Genomic DNA, 19007 nt, shown 5'->3' on the forward strand with positions numbered 1-19007 from the left:
CTTTCTACAGATCTCAAAATCTATGAAATCCTATTTATATAACCATCGGGTCCAGTTAATCACGCCTCTGTGAAACTCTGATGCGAAAATGCGACTAGTCACAATCGCATATCTCTCATGCCCCAGGTCAATAAGCACTCTTCGTAATCTCCGATAGCGAAACCCCGATGTAACATGGTTTGTCGATCTGTGTGCTTGATCAATGGTCCACATTGAATCGTCGATTACCATCATAAGTTCCACATGGTCTGCGTCGATTTCCACTGTCTGCCTGTGCTGATTGCGATTGTCAATTAGATCTGGACCGTTGATCAGCCAAATCGGACGATTTCTGTGCTTTACACTGTTTATGCCTCTGATACTTGGTTTTTCACTGATTTTATGTGTTTTTTGCTTCCCAATAGTGCTTTTCCGCCCTTCCAAGTGCTCTTGGCATGTGATTGTTGTGATTTTTGGATGATCCTTAGGCAATGTTTGAAGACTTTGGGAGTATTAAAGAGCATATTTGGATCCATTTTTGGGCCATTTTCCATCTAGGCTAATAAGTACCGTTTGGTGATGGCAGGGGCTCAGTGGAAACTTTGGTTTGGGACTTAGTGGCTGACTTATCAGGAGGATTTTCATACTGGCACAACTAATTTTGGAGTTTGATGTCTTCAGAATTCATCATGAGAATCTAGTAATTATTTTTTCCATATTATGAAGGTTGGGGGGGGCTAGAGGATTTTGGGCGGTTTGGGTAGCCACATATCCTTGATGCGGGAATGGATTAGTAAGCACTGTCAACTGCGAGAAAGAGGGAGGAAGAAGTGGAGCCATGGGTTGAGGTCCTCTAGAAGCAGTTGTGTGAGCTTTCCATGTCTGATGTGTAGGTTTTAAGCCAGTACAGAAATTAATTGCATACGAATTCTAAAGCACAGAAAATAAACAATGCGAGAGCATAACACATAAAACACATATACACAGAGATTTTCCCCTAGATCCCAAAACTGGGACTACTAGCTTGATTTTTCATTATATTCCTTTCAATGTTACAATACATATTTATACATGCCAAAGAATCCAATACCATGGACCGAAAACCTTCACGTCAAAAACCATGGACCGAAAACCATCGCGCCCAAAACCATGTGTGAAGATCATGCACAAAACCATAGGTAGGTCCGCCCAACCTAATATAGGATCCACCTAGGCTACCTACACCCCTCAAACCCCCTGTGACCCCCTGCTATGCAATCGACGCAATGAATGGAGGGGGCTCCGCCCCCCCTCTAACCCTTCGGTTAACTACTTGGGCTAGTCATGGAAAGAATATAACACAACCCAACATTCTCCCACTTGTTGTTTCCTTTCCACAGGGGGTCACAAGAGAGCTTAGTCATTTATCCAGCCTTACAATGCCCATTGTTTCTCTACACCAAGAGAACTTCTCAGAGCTCACAGATTTTGTCATTGCATTTGTAGTAGTCTTCAAAGTGTCAAACTTTATCAACAACACCTTTTTGTCTTCTATCATATCCCTCACAAAGTGATACTGAACATCAATGTGCTTTGTCTTTGAATGATATGCAGGGTTCTTTGCCAATAAAATTTCACTTTAGTTGTCACAGTCTATCCTTATAGCTCCCTGTACTAATCCCATACTTGAACATAGTCTCTGCAACCAAACTGCTTCCTTGCTTGCATGAGTGGCTGCCATGTATTCTGCCTCTGTAGTTGATAGTGCCACTACAGATTATTTCTTACTCATCCAACTGACTGTACCTCCAAATAAGTTAAACACATACCCACTTATAGATCTTCTCTGATCTAGATCTCCAGCCCAGTCTGCATCAACAAAGCCACAAATATCTAACACTCTATCCAATCCTAATCTTCCTTGGTAGCACAAACCATAATCACTAGTGCCACGCAAATACCTAAAAACCTGCTTCACTGCTGTCTAATGCTCCTTTCGTGGTTTTGACATAAACCTGCTCAATACTCCCACTGTATGTGCAATGTTTGGTCTAGTACAGACAATTGCATACATCAAGATACCGAATATACTTGCATATGGAACACAGGACATGTCCTCTTCCTCTTCTTGTGTCTTGGGAAAAGGTTCAACAAATAACTTTACACCTACAAGAATAGGAACCTTCACCGGTTTACTATCTTCCATATTAAATCTCTACAATATTGTCTTGACATACTTACTTTGGTTTGACCAAAGCCTCCTCTTTGCTTGATCTCTTTTAATTTCCATGCCCAAAATATATTTTGCAGCACCAAGATCTTTCATGTCGAATTTGGAGGAAAATTGGGTCTTCAAATCCTAGATAATTTCTTTGTCATTTCCAACCAACGACATATCATCCACATATAAGACCAAATAAATAACATGGTCACCAATTAATTTAAAATACACACAATGATCTTCTTTGCTTTTGGTGAAGCTAAGTCCCCGTATAAATGTATCAAATTTCTGATACCACATCCTTGGTGACTGTTTTAACCCATACAAAGACTTTTTTAACTTGCACACCAGTTATTTCTTACCCTTCACTACAAAGCCTTCAGGTTGCTTCATGTAAATCTCCTCTTCCAGATCCTCGTGAAGAAATGTTGTCTTCACATCCATCTATTCTACCTCAAAATCAAAAGAAACAACAACAGATAAAAGTAATCTAATAGAAGTCACCTTAGCAATGCGAGAAAAAATATCACCAAAATCAATTCCCGGCACCTAGGAATAACCTTTTACTACCAACCGAGATTTGTATTTCTCCACCTTTCCTTCCGCATTTGTTTTCTTCTTGAACACCCATTTGCTTCCAATGGGTTTCCTTCTAGCTTGCAACTCCATCAGATCCCACGCCTCATTTTTGTGCAAAGATGTCATTTCATCAACCATGGTCTCTTTCCAAATTTTGCCATCCTCTGAATCTACTGCTTCCTTCACAGTTCTGGTATCATCATCACTAACAGATAAAGAAAAATTTGAACAAAAAGAAAATGGATTATACCTTTCTGGCTGCCTTCTTTCTCGAACTAATCTTCTCACACCCAGAGTTTGTGGCTCTTCATCTTCTGATTCCTTCTCCGTTGTAGAGTCTGATTCTTCCTCCTTAAGCTCAAACTCTATCTTCTCAAGTTCCTTTGGTTGGACTTCATGTTTAATAACATCTTTCACCTCTCTGAACACCACATCTTGACTGTACACAACCTTCCTTGTTACTAGGTTCCAAAGCTTATAACCCTTTAAACTATTCTTACACCCAATAAAGATGTGCTTTTCAGATTTACTATCCAACTTGGTTCTTTTCTCCTTTGGAACATGTACATATGCATCACATCCAAATACTCTCAGATGTGAAAGAGAGGGTTTCTTACCAGTCCATACCTCTTGTGGAGTCTTATCCTCCAACACTGATGAAGGTGATCCATTGACCAGGTAACATGCTGTCTCGACTGCCTCTACCCACAATTCCTATCCTAACTCAGCACCACTGAGCATGCTTCTTGCCCTTTCCATCAACGTCTTATTCATTCTTTCTGCAACTCCATTTTTCTCAGGTGTGTATGGAGTAGTCTTCTGCCGTGCTATACCACGCTTCTTACAGAATTCTTCAAATTCCTTGCTACAAAACACTCCATTGTTATCTATCCTCAACACCTTTATCTTCTTCTCTGTCTGGTTTTCCACCAGAGCCTTAAATTCTTTAAACCTGTCAAAGACTTTAGATTTCTTCTTAAGGAAATATATCCATGTATTCCTTGAGAATTCATCTATAAATGATACATAGTACACAGACTTACCCAGTGATGGAACCTTCACAGGTCCAAACACATCACTATGCACAAGTTTTAATATATGTTTCGCCCTCTTACCACCATAGGGGAAACTCACTCGATTCTGCTTCCCATATACACAATTTTCACAGAAATCAAAAATCTAGAGAGCTATTACTCATACCTTCTACCATACCTTTACCATGAAATATTCAAAGGCCCTTCTCTCCAATATGTCCAAGCCTTTGATGCCACAGCATGGGCTTCTCTCTAGAGACTACTAGATTTTCTGCTCCATAGAATTTTTGCACCCATCAATAACAGTGCTACCTTGCAACTTGTACAGAGTTCCAACCCGAACTCCCCGCATCAATACCAGTGCTCCCCAAACCATTTTTTAGGTATCCTTCTCGAACACTATTTTTACACTTGCATCATCCAAATTGCTTATGGAAATCAAATTTCTGGCCAATGCAGGAATATGTGGAACACTCGGAAGTGTTCTAATCCTTCCACCTTGCAACTTCAACTTTACTTTTCCACGACCAATGATTCTAGTCTTCATGTCATCCCCCAAGAAGACATCACCACCATCATATTTCTCATACTCGCAGAACCACTCTCTATGGGGAGTGAAGTGAAAGGATGCACCTGAGTCAATCAACCATGCCTCATGATCTACATGTGTACTTGAAGAAGGCAAGTACACATTCCCACCTTCATCTGAGGTGTTTTTCAGCTCTACAGAAGGAGCATCATCAGTTCCCTTTCCTTTGTCAGGAGCTTTAAATTTAAAATCCCTTTTGTAGTGCCCTTCCTTTCCACATTTCCAGCACACCACCTTTAGATATTTTCCCGGATATTTAGATCTCCCTCTAGATTTAGATCTCACACTCGATGACTTATTTTTTTTATTGTTCTGGGACCATCCTCGTACAAAAAAGGTATCACCATTTTGGCTCTCCATATTTTTCTATCTCATCTCCTCCATCAGCAAGGATGAGACTATTTCATCAAACTGCAAGGCAGTTGCATTTCTACCTATTGCAATAACTATAATATCCCACGAATCTGGTAGAGAACACAACAAACTGATGCACTTATCTTCATTTGAAATTTTAATATCAACAGATAATAACTAACTTACCACAGTATTAAATGCATTCAGATGTTCTGTCACTGAGTCTCCATATTTCATCCTCATGTTATACAGCTTTTTCCGTAGGAATAGTTTATTCACCAGAGACTTAGATTGGTATAAAGTCCCTAACTTGTCCCACAAAGCATCCGCCATAGCTTCCCATGATACATTCAACAATATTGAATCTGAGACACACAGTTGTATTATGCTCTTGGCCTTCCTATCCAACTTCTTCCATTCTTCATCGAACACTCTCATTGGTTTAGTACCTGGATCTACCACAACCCACTGATCTTTATCCCCAACAGATCCTCCATATCGAGTTTCCATAACTCAAAACTCTGACAATAAAATTTATCAATCTCTATCTTTCCACTTTTCACCATCTTTTTCCACCAACAGAATCGATCCCGCAGATCTCCCACTGGACAGGGTCTACCACAGGCCCGATCGAAACCCCTTAGCAACAAAGGCATCCGCTTAAAGCACACACTTGGTTTTGTGGAGGTGGTTACTGTTGTGGGAGAGTTTTTGGAGGCATGGAAGGTTGAGGCACTGGTGCAGGTGGGGCTAGAGCACTAGGCAATGCATAGAGATAATAAGTATTTGTGGAAACATTTTGATAACCAAGTTGAGAAACAACCCTGGCATCAACCAATGTGGATGGGGAAATGCATATGATGTGATTGTACCTTGGTAATAGTTGACACATGAATGATCAGGAGGGGGATAGGTGTAAGAAGAACTAGTTCCCCCCTTGGGTTGACCATAACTCATAGGAGGTTCAAGATATGTTGATGAATAAGGGTGGTAAAAAGATCCAACAATACCGTCAGCGACATGAGATGCCCTCGATGCGGAAGCAACACTAGGTTGAGGAATATCAGAGAGGACAGTATAAACATAACTTGACTAGGTATAGATCAGATCATATTTCAAGCTATCTTGATGGCTTCTTCCTTAGGATAAGGGAAGTGAGAGGTGACATCTTCACGTATTTGGGCCAACAAGGTTCTCAAAAACCAATCCATATACATATTATCTTCAAAATTGGGGGCTTTACAAATGCTCCTCCTTTTTCCATTCTTATACATGGTCCGAAAGGTGGGTGGTAGAATTTTGATGAAAATAGGTCAATAGTTTGGTATGAGTGTCATATCCAAGAGGTAATTAGAAATATGAAAGAAAATCATTGGCGAGATTCACAAAGGTGGAATGGAACACACACAATTAATCCACATACCATTTAGAAGTAGCTCCAGTTAGAGTGAGTTAGAAGAGACGAAGATGAATGGAGTCTTCGGTAATGGAATTTGATGAACACCACATGTGGAAAGAGAAAACATGGTTGGTGGGGTCTTCTCCAAGATTACCTTCAAACTTGGGAATGTCTTAGGGAGGTTTGGTGGGCATGGGAGGCTAACTCTAGTTATGGAGAAGGGGATCATTGATGAGTTTGATTAAATGGTGAAGGCTCAAACCAACCATATAGGGAAGCAAGGGTGGATTAGTGGCCATACTTGAAGAGTTTCTGTCTGTGGGGTTATCTTGGTTAGGACCTTGGTTACCACCTAGGTTTTGACCACCAACATTATCGCCTGACATGGTGGCGATGTAGGGTTGGGAAGATGCACAATCAAAGGAAGAACTAGAGTCTGTATGTAGACTCAATGGATGACTTGGTAAGTGGAACGTTACTCGTCAAGAATGGGTGAGAGGATGTCCTAAGGAAACTAGGGGCGAAGGCCACGAAGTCTCCATGATAAATGCCTAGGTGTGTAATGGTGTCAAGACAAAGATGATCAAGAGGATAAAAGGTGATGATAGGAAGAAAGAGTAACAAACATCAAGGAAACACCTAGTGAAATGGTGCCAAGTGTAAGCTAGCTATAATGATATGCTACTCTAATTCAAGAAAACATGTCCTATCAAAGGAAAAAAAACCTCTAACCTAAAGGTGAAATAAAACCTCAAACAAGTCCTGGTTATATTATTTTAGATGGCCTTCCAAGATACTTCTTACTTGATGAAACCTAATCCCCGCAAGAAAGGTTGTCTAGAGAAAGGTAGGGTAAAGGACCAAATTATTTCCCACAGCTAGTCCTATAGGGTCTTTTTCCTCATATTGGCCACTAAGGTTACCTTCGTCCCATGGGGGCAGTAGAGTCTTGAGATTCTTGGTGATCAGACATGACATAGGATTCCCTGCCATGAGTTGGGAAACCTTGCGGAGAACCACTCATGCCATGACCTAGCCAAACCCCCTCTAAATCAGGTTTTTGATGCGCTCTGGTTTTCGAACTGTGGGATGGTGAAGTATTTTAAGCTCCCTAAAATGGAAGCTTTCTATTTCTCAATGTAAGTGACCAATGGATGTTATTGGAAGTATATCCCAGTGATCCTACACCTAGCTAAAAATATTGTTTTGGACCTAGTGCCCAAGAAAGATTAATCTATGTGAGTTAAGTGATTATTATGGTGGAATGTTTCAAGTCTTTGCTTGGTGGTTTTAACCAAGATCATGTTCATTTATGGTGTGCGTGTGTGAAAAATGTTTCAAATGGATGAGTTAATTAAACATGTTTTGAAGATGTCAATGTTGTTGAAAATAAAGTGTATAAACTATAAATAGTATTGAAAATGGATAGTAAAAGAAACTGGAAATTCAAGCACACAAACCTGCACCAAAGGAGGAAATCAAGCAGCAATAAAAATGATGGAAAACAAGAAACTCAAAGGCACAAAAATTTCGAAAAGGTCTATTGTCTAAGGGACTGAAGGCAAACAATGCTAAAAGTGGTGTAGAAAACTAGCAAAAAGTAGAGGTGAAAATGTTGGAAAATGGTAGAAAACAAGCTGCAAATGGGAGGATTCTAAATGGGATACTAAAGTCTGAAATAAACACAATATTCTAAAAATAATTAAGCGTTATAAAAAACTATCTAAAAAGATAGAGAAAGGCTAGAAAAAATGCTAAAAAACAGTGGCTAAAAAGGTTGCATACTATACTCCTCAACTCAACAATTCGCTTCCTAAATGATAAAGGTGTACTCTAAACCCTAGGGAAATTTTTCCTTCCTCAATGAGAGAAATATTAACTGCATCCAGGCCTTGAGGTGACTCAGAAAAGAAAGGAAGCCCTTCCCAACATATAAGCAACATTCTCAGAAAAACTAAAATTTTTGAAAACAATTATGGAAAAATTGAAAGGCACAGTTTTTTACCTGAATTGTGCGCTTGGAAGAAAATTATGGCCTGAAAAATGTGCTTTGTTCCAAAAATTTTCCTTAGCATATCTGACCTAGATTGTTACATCTCTTTCTCGGCTGGCACATGTAACCTGCATAAAGATTTGAAACCCTAATGAAAACAGAGAATTTTCCAGAAAATGGAAGAAATATGAAAATAGAAATTGAGAGAAATAAAATGGTTTGAAAAGAACTTAAAATAGTTTAAATCATGGCCACCAAGTAGCCGAATCACTAGACCAATGGAGTTGCCATTTATTGATGACTAAAATTCTAAAGACCTAATGGATTCGTCATTTGTTAGTGTGCAGTATTTCTGCTTCACTTAATTTATTGGTGACTTATAACCCTAACAGCAGAGGATGGTTGTGTATATGCTTCGGATTTGCAACAAAATGTTAGAAAACCATGTAGAAAAATATAATATGCAAATAGAAACATATAACAATATAAATAAAAGTGTATCAACCTAATGAATAATATGTAAAATCAATTTTATTAATCAAAATGATACACCTAGTGAGGAGAAATTACATAAATGGGCTTGTAGACACCCCTTTGTGTGATGGGTCCTTTTTTACCTTGTGCTTCAGCAACGTGCTTCTCTCTCTCAATATGTGATATGTAATGGGCATAAAAGAAAATAGAAGATGCTTGAACTTAAGTGGGAGCTCAAACGTTATCAGGCGATAATGGGGATGATGAAAATGGTCATGATCAAGAATTGAGAGAAAACTCTTTATTTATAAAAAAATATTGGAATAGATTGAGAATTAGAAAATAATAAAATATTATTGACTAGATCAAAATCTTAGAAAAAAATAAAAGAAAATAGAAGATGCTTGAACTCAAGTGGGAGCTCAAATGTTATCGGACGATAATGGGGATGGTGAAAATGGTCATGGTCAAGAATGGAGAGAAAACTCTTTATTAAAAACAAAATATTGGAATAGAATGAGAATTATAAGATAATAAAATATTATTGACTAAATTAAAATCTAGTTGCTGTGAATACTTTAATATATTTTTTGAAATGGAAAATATATTCAAAACGGTTAAATATCTTTATTTAGAAAGTGGTTCAAGTAATTAGCAAATAAAAATGATTTATTAATCACTTTGTAAGGATTAAGACAAATCTGAATTTGAAATAATGATTAAATTGTTATCTCAAAAGGAAAATAGGGAATAAATAAGGAATAATAATTAAATAGTTATTTATCTAAGTATTCCAAGGCGATTAAGCCAAAAGTGATAATATATAATCATCAAGAATTATTTAATAATTATTTCTAGACAATATTAAATAAATAATGATTTTTTAAAATTATTCTCATGGGGTTTTTGGATTTTAATGAGAAATAATGGTTTACTAAATTATTTCCTATAGTGAAAGTGGGTTTACCATGCTAAAATGTATCCTACATGTTGTATTTCGATTAACCTAGTACGAAATGACTAGGTGATCATTTTTTGGGTGATAACAAATGGAAAAGACTATAACTAAAAATCATTTTTCAGTTATCGTGTAATTCAACTCAACAAAAGACAAGATTTTACTGGCATAATAGATGGCATAAGGTGTCTTATTTTATCCTTAGCCCAACGCTGCACCAACAATAGTCTCTGAAGCATTGGAGGAGATGTGTAAGGGAAGGGACCAATTAGGAATAGGTCCCCTTACTAATTTCCACGTCAAGTACTCAAAGACTTGTTGGAAAGCTTCATTCCAGGAGAAATCACTATAATTAGCCAACAACCGAGAAAAGAGGAGAAGTTATCCTAGAGAAGTTCTCAATGAACCTTTGGTAGTTTCCCACATGACCTAGAAAACCCCTCACTTTCCCTTGTGTTTTAGGTACTAGTATGTGTGTGATAACTTCTATTTTAGTTGGATATACCTCTATACCCTTATTGGAAATAATATGACCAAGGACCACTCTTGCTTTGCACATTAATTTTCACTTTTTATCACTTAAAGCAATACATGCCTCATGGCACCTAATCAACACTTTCTCTAAATTTTGGAGGGCTTCCTGAAACAAATAACCAAATACTAAAAAATCGTCCATATAAAGCTCCGCACACTTAAGGTCAAAAAATATTTCCAATACCTCCCTCTAGAAAGTAGTAGGAGCATTACATAGTCCAAAGGGAAGCACTTGGTAAGTGAATGTCCCCTAAGGATAAGTGAAAGTGGTATTGTCTTGGTCCCCTACTGCGATTTTTCTTTGATCGTAACTGCTAAAACTATCCAAAAAGGAGAAGGACATTTTACTTGCAAGGGTATCTAGTACCTATTCAATGAAGGGAAGTGGGAAGTAGTCTTTAAGGGTGGCTTTGTTTAATTCCCGATAATCAATGCAAATCCGTCGGCTCCCATCCCTTTTTGGGACCACTACCAGTGGGGAGACCCATTCGATATCATATACAGGATAAATAAAGGAAACATCCAAGAGTTTTTGAAGCTTTTATTTGACAATATCTCAAAGAAAATGGTTCAATCACCTTTGGAGATGTCGAACAGGTCAGGCACCTTCCTGAATATAAATGTGATGAGTGCAGGTTTCAGGAGGAATGCCCTTCGTGTCGTCATAGCTCCATGGGAAGGCATCAATGTGATGTCACAACAATTTCACAAGATTCTCTTTTTGCGATGCATTAAGGTCTGGACTAATATGTAAATATTTTCCTCAACTAACCTCAACAAGTGTAGTGTCTTACTCATGAATTTTTGTGGTAGCTATCAGGGTTTGTAGTGGTGACGAGGATTGTGGACCACAACTCCCTGGGAAGCTTGGATTAAATATTTGACAAAGTGGCTCAGAATCTTACATAGTGTTCAAGCTACCAAGAATGTCATAGGTCTGACTCTCCTTAGTACACTCAACATACTCATAGATCTAGTCTATCATAAAGAGGGACTAAGTCTCCTCATCACTGCTATCATCATCTAACTACAAGGTATCACATAGCTCCTAAATAGATATGGAAGGAGGGTACAAGGTGACCTTCTTCCTAAAGTCCCCATGCATAATAAACATGTCCCTAGAGTGAAAACCAATGTAAGCATGAGTTGTGGAAAGCCATGGCCATCCTAAAATCAAGGGATGCCCCTTGCCAGGTGTTTTGGGTTGTAGGACAATAAAGTTTGCAGGGTATTACCATGAACTATTTAGATGGTCACATCATCCAATATCCCCGTTGGTTTAATTTTAGACTAGTTATATAATTCTAACATAATGGGGGTTGGACATATGTGAGTCAACCTAAGCTACTCCATATTTTTCTTTGTCGTCACATTGATGACCACTCCGTGGTCAATCAAATCGTTGGGAACTAAGGTGACACCAATTTATAAAGAGACAACTGAATTTCCAAGATCAACATATTTATCTACAAAATTACATCTTGTCATAGGTCCAATTGCCTTCTCGATAAACTAGATAGTATGGGGCTCTTCTCTCTTCCTTCCTTGATTTTTTATACATATATCTTTAATAGTTTTAACATAAATGGGGATCTCTTTTAAAGCCTGAAGTAGAGGAATCTTGGTACAAATACTCCTTAGTTTAGAAGCCAGGTCAAACTCAGGGGGATGAATGAATTTCTCCATAACGAACCTATATGAATAGGGGTGCTAGTTTGAAGAATAATTTGAGCACTCTGAGTTTACATGAATAAGCTATGAAGTGGTACCATTGTGTGACTGATCTGGGTTTTCCTTCTCAATTTTCTCCTCAATGATTATTGTGGGTTGTTTTTTTTTTGTTTTTGTTTTTCTAAGTGTATCACCCTTCTTGATATCAATTGTAGATCATGGACCCCATCTGGCATGGTCTATTAAGTAGGGAAAAGGAGTGTTCCAATATAATGAATCATTTGTACTACTTTATTGTTCGAGTTGGAAAAATGTTGTGCCAGCAATTGAGGTGTTCTAAATAGTGGTGGAAAAGGTAAAGGTTGTGGTATAGGCTATGTCTACTAAGGAAGATAAGCTATTAATGAGTGTTTCACTAATGGATAAGATGCATACTATGTAGGGTAAGACTAGGGAGGCATAGGGTAAGCAACGTGAGAGTGTGATGGTCCCCTCCATCCTTGTTACCAAGGAGGAGGAGATTTCCCAAAATGTGGACGATACCCTTGATGCCAAGAATGAGAATGATTCGAATTATGATAAGGATACTGTGGTGACCCATGAGAACCAGAAAAATATGGAGTAGGTTCAAAATGCATACCTATACCTACTCGAGGCCATGATTTTAATTCTCCTATGGCATGCAATGATTCAAGTGTTGAATGCTCCTCTTCAAAATATGATTTCAGTCCGGGTATGGAAAGGAATTATTTTGCAGGATGTTTACCTGCACACATCACAGAAAATATGTAGAACAATCACGTAAAATATGCTTCTTTCTACCCTTTGGACAATAATTGGACATTGAAGCTTATTCTTTTGCTATTTTCTTACCAACAATATTTAGTGTTTCAATTTTCATATTATCCATTTTATTTTCAATTCCAATAATCATAGCATTGCTAGATCTAGATTTTTTATTTTAAAAATTACTTCTGATTCCCTTACTAGATCTGGACTGATTAAGTGAAAACTTCCTACACAAATCACAAATTTAGTAAAAAGTGAGCTGAGAAATATCTCCATGTCCTAGTAAATTAAAACTATTTCTAGAATCATCCAAAATCCCTCGTAAAAATAAAGTCCTAATAGTACTAATATCGAATTTGTGTTTGGACCTTTGAAGGATATACATAAATATTTCAAGATAGTCCTACAAACTCTCATCCTCATTCTGTGTGATTGTAAAGATATCATCTTGCATCTCATGGGTTTTGCAGTATTCCTAATATTTACTTAGAAATTTCCTCCTCATTTGATCCCAAGTAGTTATAGTGTTTCCCCCTAGCCCCATAAACCAACGTAAAGTTGAGTCTTTAAGGGTAGCAAGGAAAAGTTTCAGTTTTTTGGCATCCAATGAATAGTCATAACTCCTGCATAGTATGTCAAATTCAAAAAGAAAAGAATTGGGTTCCTCATGCACCTTACCATGAAAATTAGGAAGAACTGAGGATAGGATATTCTTCATTTGCACCATTGTATCAAGGTCCAAAATTGGAAATACAAAAGTGGATTGTTCTTTATGTGGCTAGTTTTCATCAATGACTTCACCATTGGCATCCTCATGATTTTTGGTGCTCTTTCCTCCAAGCAAAATTTCCCCTGTAAAATGTGAAGGATGTTTGTGTTTCAAATCTGATCCCTTGGCTGAAAAATTCACCTTCCTCCCTGCCACTAGCTGTGATACCCTTGAACTACTGTCTCTAGAGTCCAAGTGTAAAGTACCAACTTTGTTGGTCTACGTATGCCTAGAGTTTTTACTCGCAAATGAATTCCCACCTTGAAAAAAACTTTCCAAATTATTAGTGTTTCCTCTACCCTTCTTGGGTTTTAAACCTCTACCCCTCCTAGCCATTCATGCTTAAAAAGAAAAAGAAAAAAACAAATCAGAAAATTCAAAACTGTAAAAACACTTGCTGGAAAAACAAATTTAATGTTGAAGCTATCCAAAAAAAATGTACCTACAATAATCTTTTCTGTCAAAAGAAATTACCTCCCTGCAATCACACATCAATAGAAGCACAATGCTAAAACAATAATGCATATCTTACCTCTACAGTTGAAAAAAAATTCAACCAAAATTTACTAGATTCTCTCCTAGCGCCTCTGTGACAACAACACCAAAATGTAGGGTGTTAGGACTGTCTCCTACAAACCTCAATACTTAATTGTCAAACCAGGGGGTCATATACTTTGAGGTGCAACACAACTAATGCCAACAGATCCAGCAACTCTGATAAATAACTCTTGTTTCTAGCTAATAATCACAAACATTAGATTCTAGATCAGTAAATAAAATCAGTAAACTAACTTACTGTACTATTGGCAACTTTATTAAATCAATCAACATAGATCTTACCTTCACTCTTCAAAGTATTCATCAATATGATTTCAAGAACTTCGAAAAAACCAACAATGTAGGTACAACCAATGCCAAACAAATCTCTTGCAGTCTCTCAACCAGATTCACCAAATTCAAACTTAAGATTGTGTATTTAACCTCTATTTTAAAATGTCGTTTCTTTGGATGCAGATTAATTGATGCACTTACTGTCAAACATAGAATAAAACACACTTTGTTCCTGTACTTCTTAAATCAAATTCAAAATGTTCAGATTAACCTTGATTCACTAACTTTTTTCACACAGGAAATTTGTGAATACTACACAAATAATAACAAAACAAACATACACATAATCATAAGAGCTCAATATCTACTTCTCTCTTCCTGTACTCAACAAGAATTTGTATAGTCCAGGCATACAAACTATTAGAGAAGAAAATGATACAAGATTTGAGCATAATAAACCAAATCATTAAGTGTATAGAAATCCAAATGACTACTTTGAGCTACAAACACTCTGAGCATAGGAAGGAATCTTATCATATATTTATACAATAAAATCCAAAATTGAGACAGTAAATAAAAATTGTTATGCTTACTTTAAGGAATACAAATAAAATCAAATTATTTTTGAGTCTATATCATAAGAAATAGTTCTCAATACAAGTCACTGGATAAAATAATAATGGCCTCATCTTGTTACTTTTGAACACACAGTCTGTCGAAATAAACAATATTTCTTAGCTCTTGAGTCTAGATGATTCAGGAGATTAGAAAGAATAAAACTTAACAAAACCTTATAGTCGTCCAAAATCAAGGTTTTTCTTTCTTAGATAAATCTTTCAAACTGATTGCACTCTCACGTGTTCTACTCACACTCTCACTAACTTTTGAATAAAATAAAGACACGACCATGTACTTGCAAAAGCTTACAAATGAGAACAAACACAAACCATTACATGAGTTATGCCTGTGCTTGCAATGAAATATTGTTCTTTTTGAAAGCTTTGTTTATACTTGGATTAATGTTCAAAATAGATCACAACCCTTTCTAGCAGTTGCACCTACACTTGCATCATTAAATAACAATGAAACATATCCCTTATGCATTCATCAAAAATCACCCAAATCTATGGTAACTCATTCAAGTTTAAGAGAAATATAGAATTATTATAATAGCTTCAGAATGAAATAGAGAATTCATTAAAATCAATTTGAAATGATAAATATCACATTGACAAACCAATACACACCATAAACAAACCAAAACAACCACACCACACTTAGATCCTAAAGGTATGACGATTTAGTTTGGTTGGGCCCAAACCAACTAGATCACACCCTCTTAAAGAGGAGTTAAATCAGAATATCCAAAGAATCACAAACATAATACAATTGCAAAAAAAATGAAACTTGACATCAATCTTCTGTATTACTTGAAAATCAGTCTTACATATGGATATCAAAGGATCTGACCTGGTTGATCAAGAGAAATCCATTAGAAAATTAAGAGTGCATAAATAATGTCTAAGGGTACTACTAATCAAGCTATGTCTAAAAATTTACATTATATAGAACTATCACTTCTCATACTACAATAATGCCTTACATCTAAGAAAAGAAAACTTAACAAATGACTATCCATAGTGTTTTGATGCAACAATATCTCCTCAATCATGGATATGATTCTTCAGCACAAGGGTTATCTTTGGGAGAATTGTTTCTTCCAATTTGATTCTTCGACTAAGTGTTGTAGGGAAGTGAGCACACATATCCCACTATCCTCATACTTGACAAGTCTCTGAAGATCAGTAAATATGTCAGTTATCCCATGACTAGCACTATTTGTCCAACAATCCTCTTCTTTGACCATATCACTGACACCTTCACTAGTGCAGGGAAAATACTCCATATACATGATAATAAATGTGAACACTGCATAACAGTTTCAAAGTGATTAGAAATTATAATAGACTTTTAATAATGTAATAAATGGAGCAATTTAGGAAATTTAAAGATTATTCTATGTAATGTCTTAATAATAAGTAACTTAGGCTTACTTCCTCAAGTTTACACCCAAAAGACATGAAATTGTGTAGATATAGGATTCAAGTTTTGTGAAATAGGGGATAGATAAGGGTGACATGAGGTAAAAAATGAGACATTTCCAAGACCTGACATATATGGTACTACTCAACCTTCATTATCATAACTAAGGCCATTTTTTTTTAACAAAAACAGTTGAATTTTATTTATAAGAAGATGTTGGGCATGCCAAACAACCTCGGTTATAGTCAATTGAGAGAATTCTGGTTCTATAGAGTCCTCATATTTTGGCTTTTGTAATAGATATTAGCTGTTGCTTTTATGCAATTGGCATGGCTGAGAGATCCTTGCTATGCTTTTGGCGACTTAGAGTCTTGTCTTACATTTCCTCTTCTTCTTTTTTTTCCTTTCGTCCTTTCCTGGGTTAAGTTATTTCCCGAATAAACTTTAATCCACGGTCCAATTACACAAAACCCGCATATATTAAACTGTATTAATATATAAACTATTGCCACCTCTGATAACCAAGGCTCTCATCCATACCCGACCCCACTTCAAGGTTAAAACCCAGCCATGTTTAGCTCACGATTACCATCAGATCTTCCTCCATCCAGATTCGACGCTTATTGCGTCCCTCTTTTTCCAGCCCTTAACACCTCAAGAGAGCGTGATATGGGTGGTTTTGTCCTACCACAAGTTAGCCACTACATGGAATCACGTTCATTTTGTAGAAAATTGCCCAGTAGCCAAAAGCAGTGCGATGAAAATTTCTTACCACTCCCAGCATAGTTAACACCCCTCATTTTGCAAAGTGTAATGACTGTTAGATCAACGCCACCCAAATCCAACGATTTTCGTGTCCCTCGTTCTCTGATCCTTTACCTGATCCCACCTCTGTACCTGTCCCCACAACAAGGATAATACCCTGCCATGTACAATGCATGCTAACTGTCCGATCTTCCCCCCACCCAGATCCGACGCTTATCGTGCCCCTCGCTGTTCAACCCTTAACACCATAGGAGCACGCGATATGGACAGTTTTGACCAGCGACGCATTGGGCCCTAAGGTACAATGCGTATGATTCATGAAATACTTCCTAGCAGCTAGAAGCAGTGCGATGTAAATCGCTTACCACTCCCAGCGACTTTAACACCCCACCTTTTCTAGCACACGATGACCGTCGAATCACCCCCCACCCAGATCCTATGCATCACATCCTTCAAAACCATCCTCTGATTGAACATAGTTCTGCGCCCTGTTAAAACACCCAAAAACTAATGGCCCATGTGAAAACCTATATCCTGTCGAGAAGTGGCCCACTCTTTCTCGATAGTGAAAGTCTATCTATGCTAGCCTTTGTTTTGTGGAATTCTATCCTTGATCAAATCTCCTTGTCTGTTAAGGAATTGGGTGGCTTTCAGGTTCTTCATCATTCTTTACTAGCATACCTTGAGCTAGAATACATCCTTTGTTAGCCATTATATCAGCTTCCTTGTTCAGAGCTTGCAGGATATGGTAGAATGAGAAGGATGTGAAGTTTTGAGCCATGTTTCTTATTCTTTCAAGGGTCTTGTTTAGAGCAGAGCTATTGAGTTGGTCGCCCGTGTTAAGGATTTTAATCAGGATTTCATAATCCCCGAAGATTTGAAGATTTTCCCCTCTGTTCCTCTGGGCCAGCTGACACACTTTAAGTATTCTGAGGATCTCGGCCTGGTTGTTGGTGCTCTGACCAAGGCCCCAACTGAAGTTGTATCATTTTTGTCCATCTATGGAGTAAATTGTTCCTCCTACCCCTAATATCCTCGGGTTTCCTTTGGAGGCTCCGTCGAAGAAAACTGTGACTTTGCCCTGATTTTTCCACCATTTTTTAAATTTCGCCTTAGAGATCCGAAGACGCCACTCTAGATTATGTCTAGACAAGAAGGTATTCTTCTTGATGTTGACCCATATCAAGGATTCACCTAGCTAGCTGAGCTCTTTAGGGAGAAGGGATTTGTCTGGCTTATGAGGTCTATTTTCAAAAGTTTCCAGCAGCAAAGCTTTGGCGTTGGCAGTCACTGTGTTGATGGATTGAAGTTTGTTGTTGAAGATGGCTTCATTCCTAGCCAACTAGATTCCCCAATAGATATATTTTGGTATTGCATTCTAGATTTTAGCCCATGTTGAGTTGTTATTCAAAGAGTGAGGATAGCGTTCTTTCCAAGTTGCGAAAAGACTAACAACTGAATACTGATAAGGGATTTTGGCATTGAGTCCCATAACTACTTGCAACCAGATCTATTAAGAAAAGGGGCAGTCTATGATCAGGTGATTGATAGTTTCCTGATCCTTGCAGCAGAGAGGGCATTTGTGCGGACCCATGATTCCTATTTTCTCTAAGTTTTCCCCACTGAGGGTCCTTCTGTGCATGAGAATCCAACAAAATAGGTTGATTTTTGGAAGACCAAATGGGTCCCAAACATGCTACCAAAGATTTGTAGTATGAATCTGATGTCGTTGTTCTTGTAGGGCTGCAAAACCCAGCCGAGTTGAGTAAACTCCGGACTTCCCCCATGTTGTTGGGAAAAGTATCCAATTCGGAATGCCCCTATCCCACTCTAAGGTGTGATAGTGCCTTAGAAACAAACGAAGTAAACTAATTGAGTATTCTTCTTTATGAAATGTAAATGAGGAAGAAGGATCTAACTAACCTGTGTCTTCCGCTAGTTTGTCGATCCAAATCACTCCTCTCTTCAGTAGCTCCCAGCTTCCTGCTCCTTCACCGGCCCAGCTTCACCGAATTCCTGCAAGATCACAAGAGAGAGAAAACTACA

Source organism: Pinus tabuliformis, chromosome J (assembly GCF_031772625.1).
Source record: "Pinus tabuliformis cultivar Carrire ecotype Pingquan chromosome J, CPIR1, whole genome shotgun sequence".
NCBI classification, from domain to species: domain Eukaryota; kingdom Viridiplantae; phylum Streptophyta; class Pinopsida; order Pinales; family Pinaceae; genus Pinus; species Pinus tabuliformis.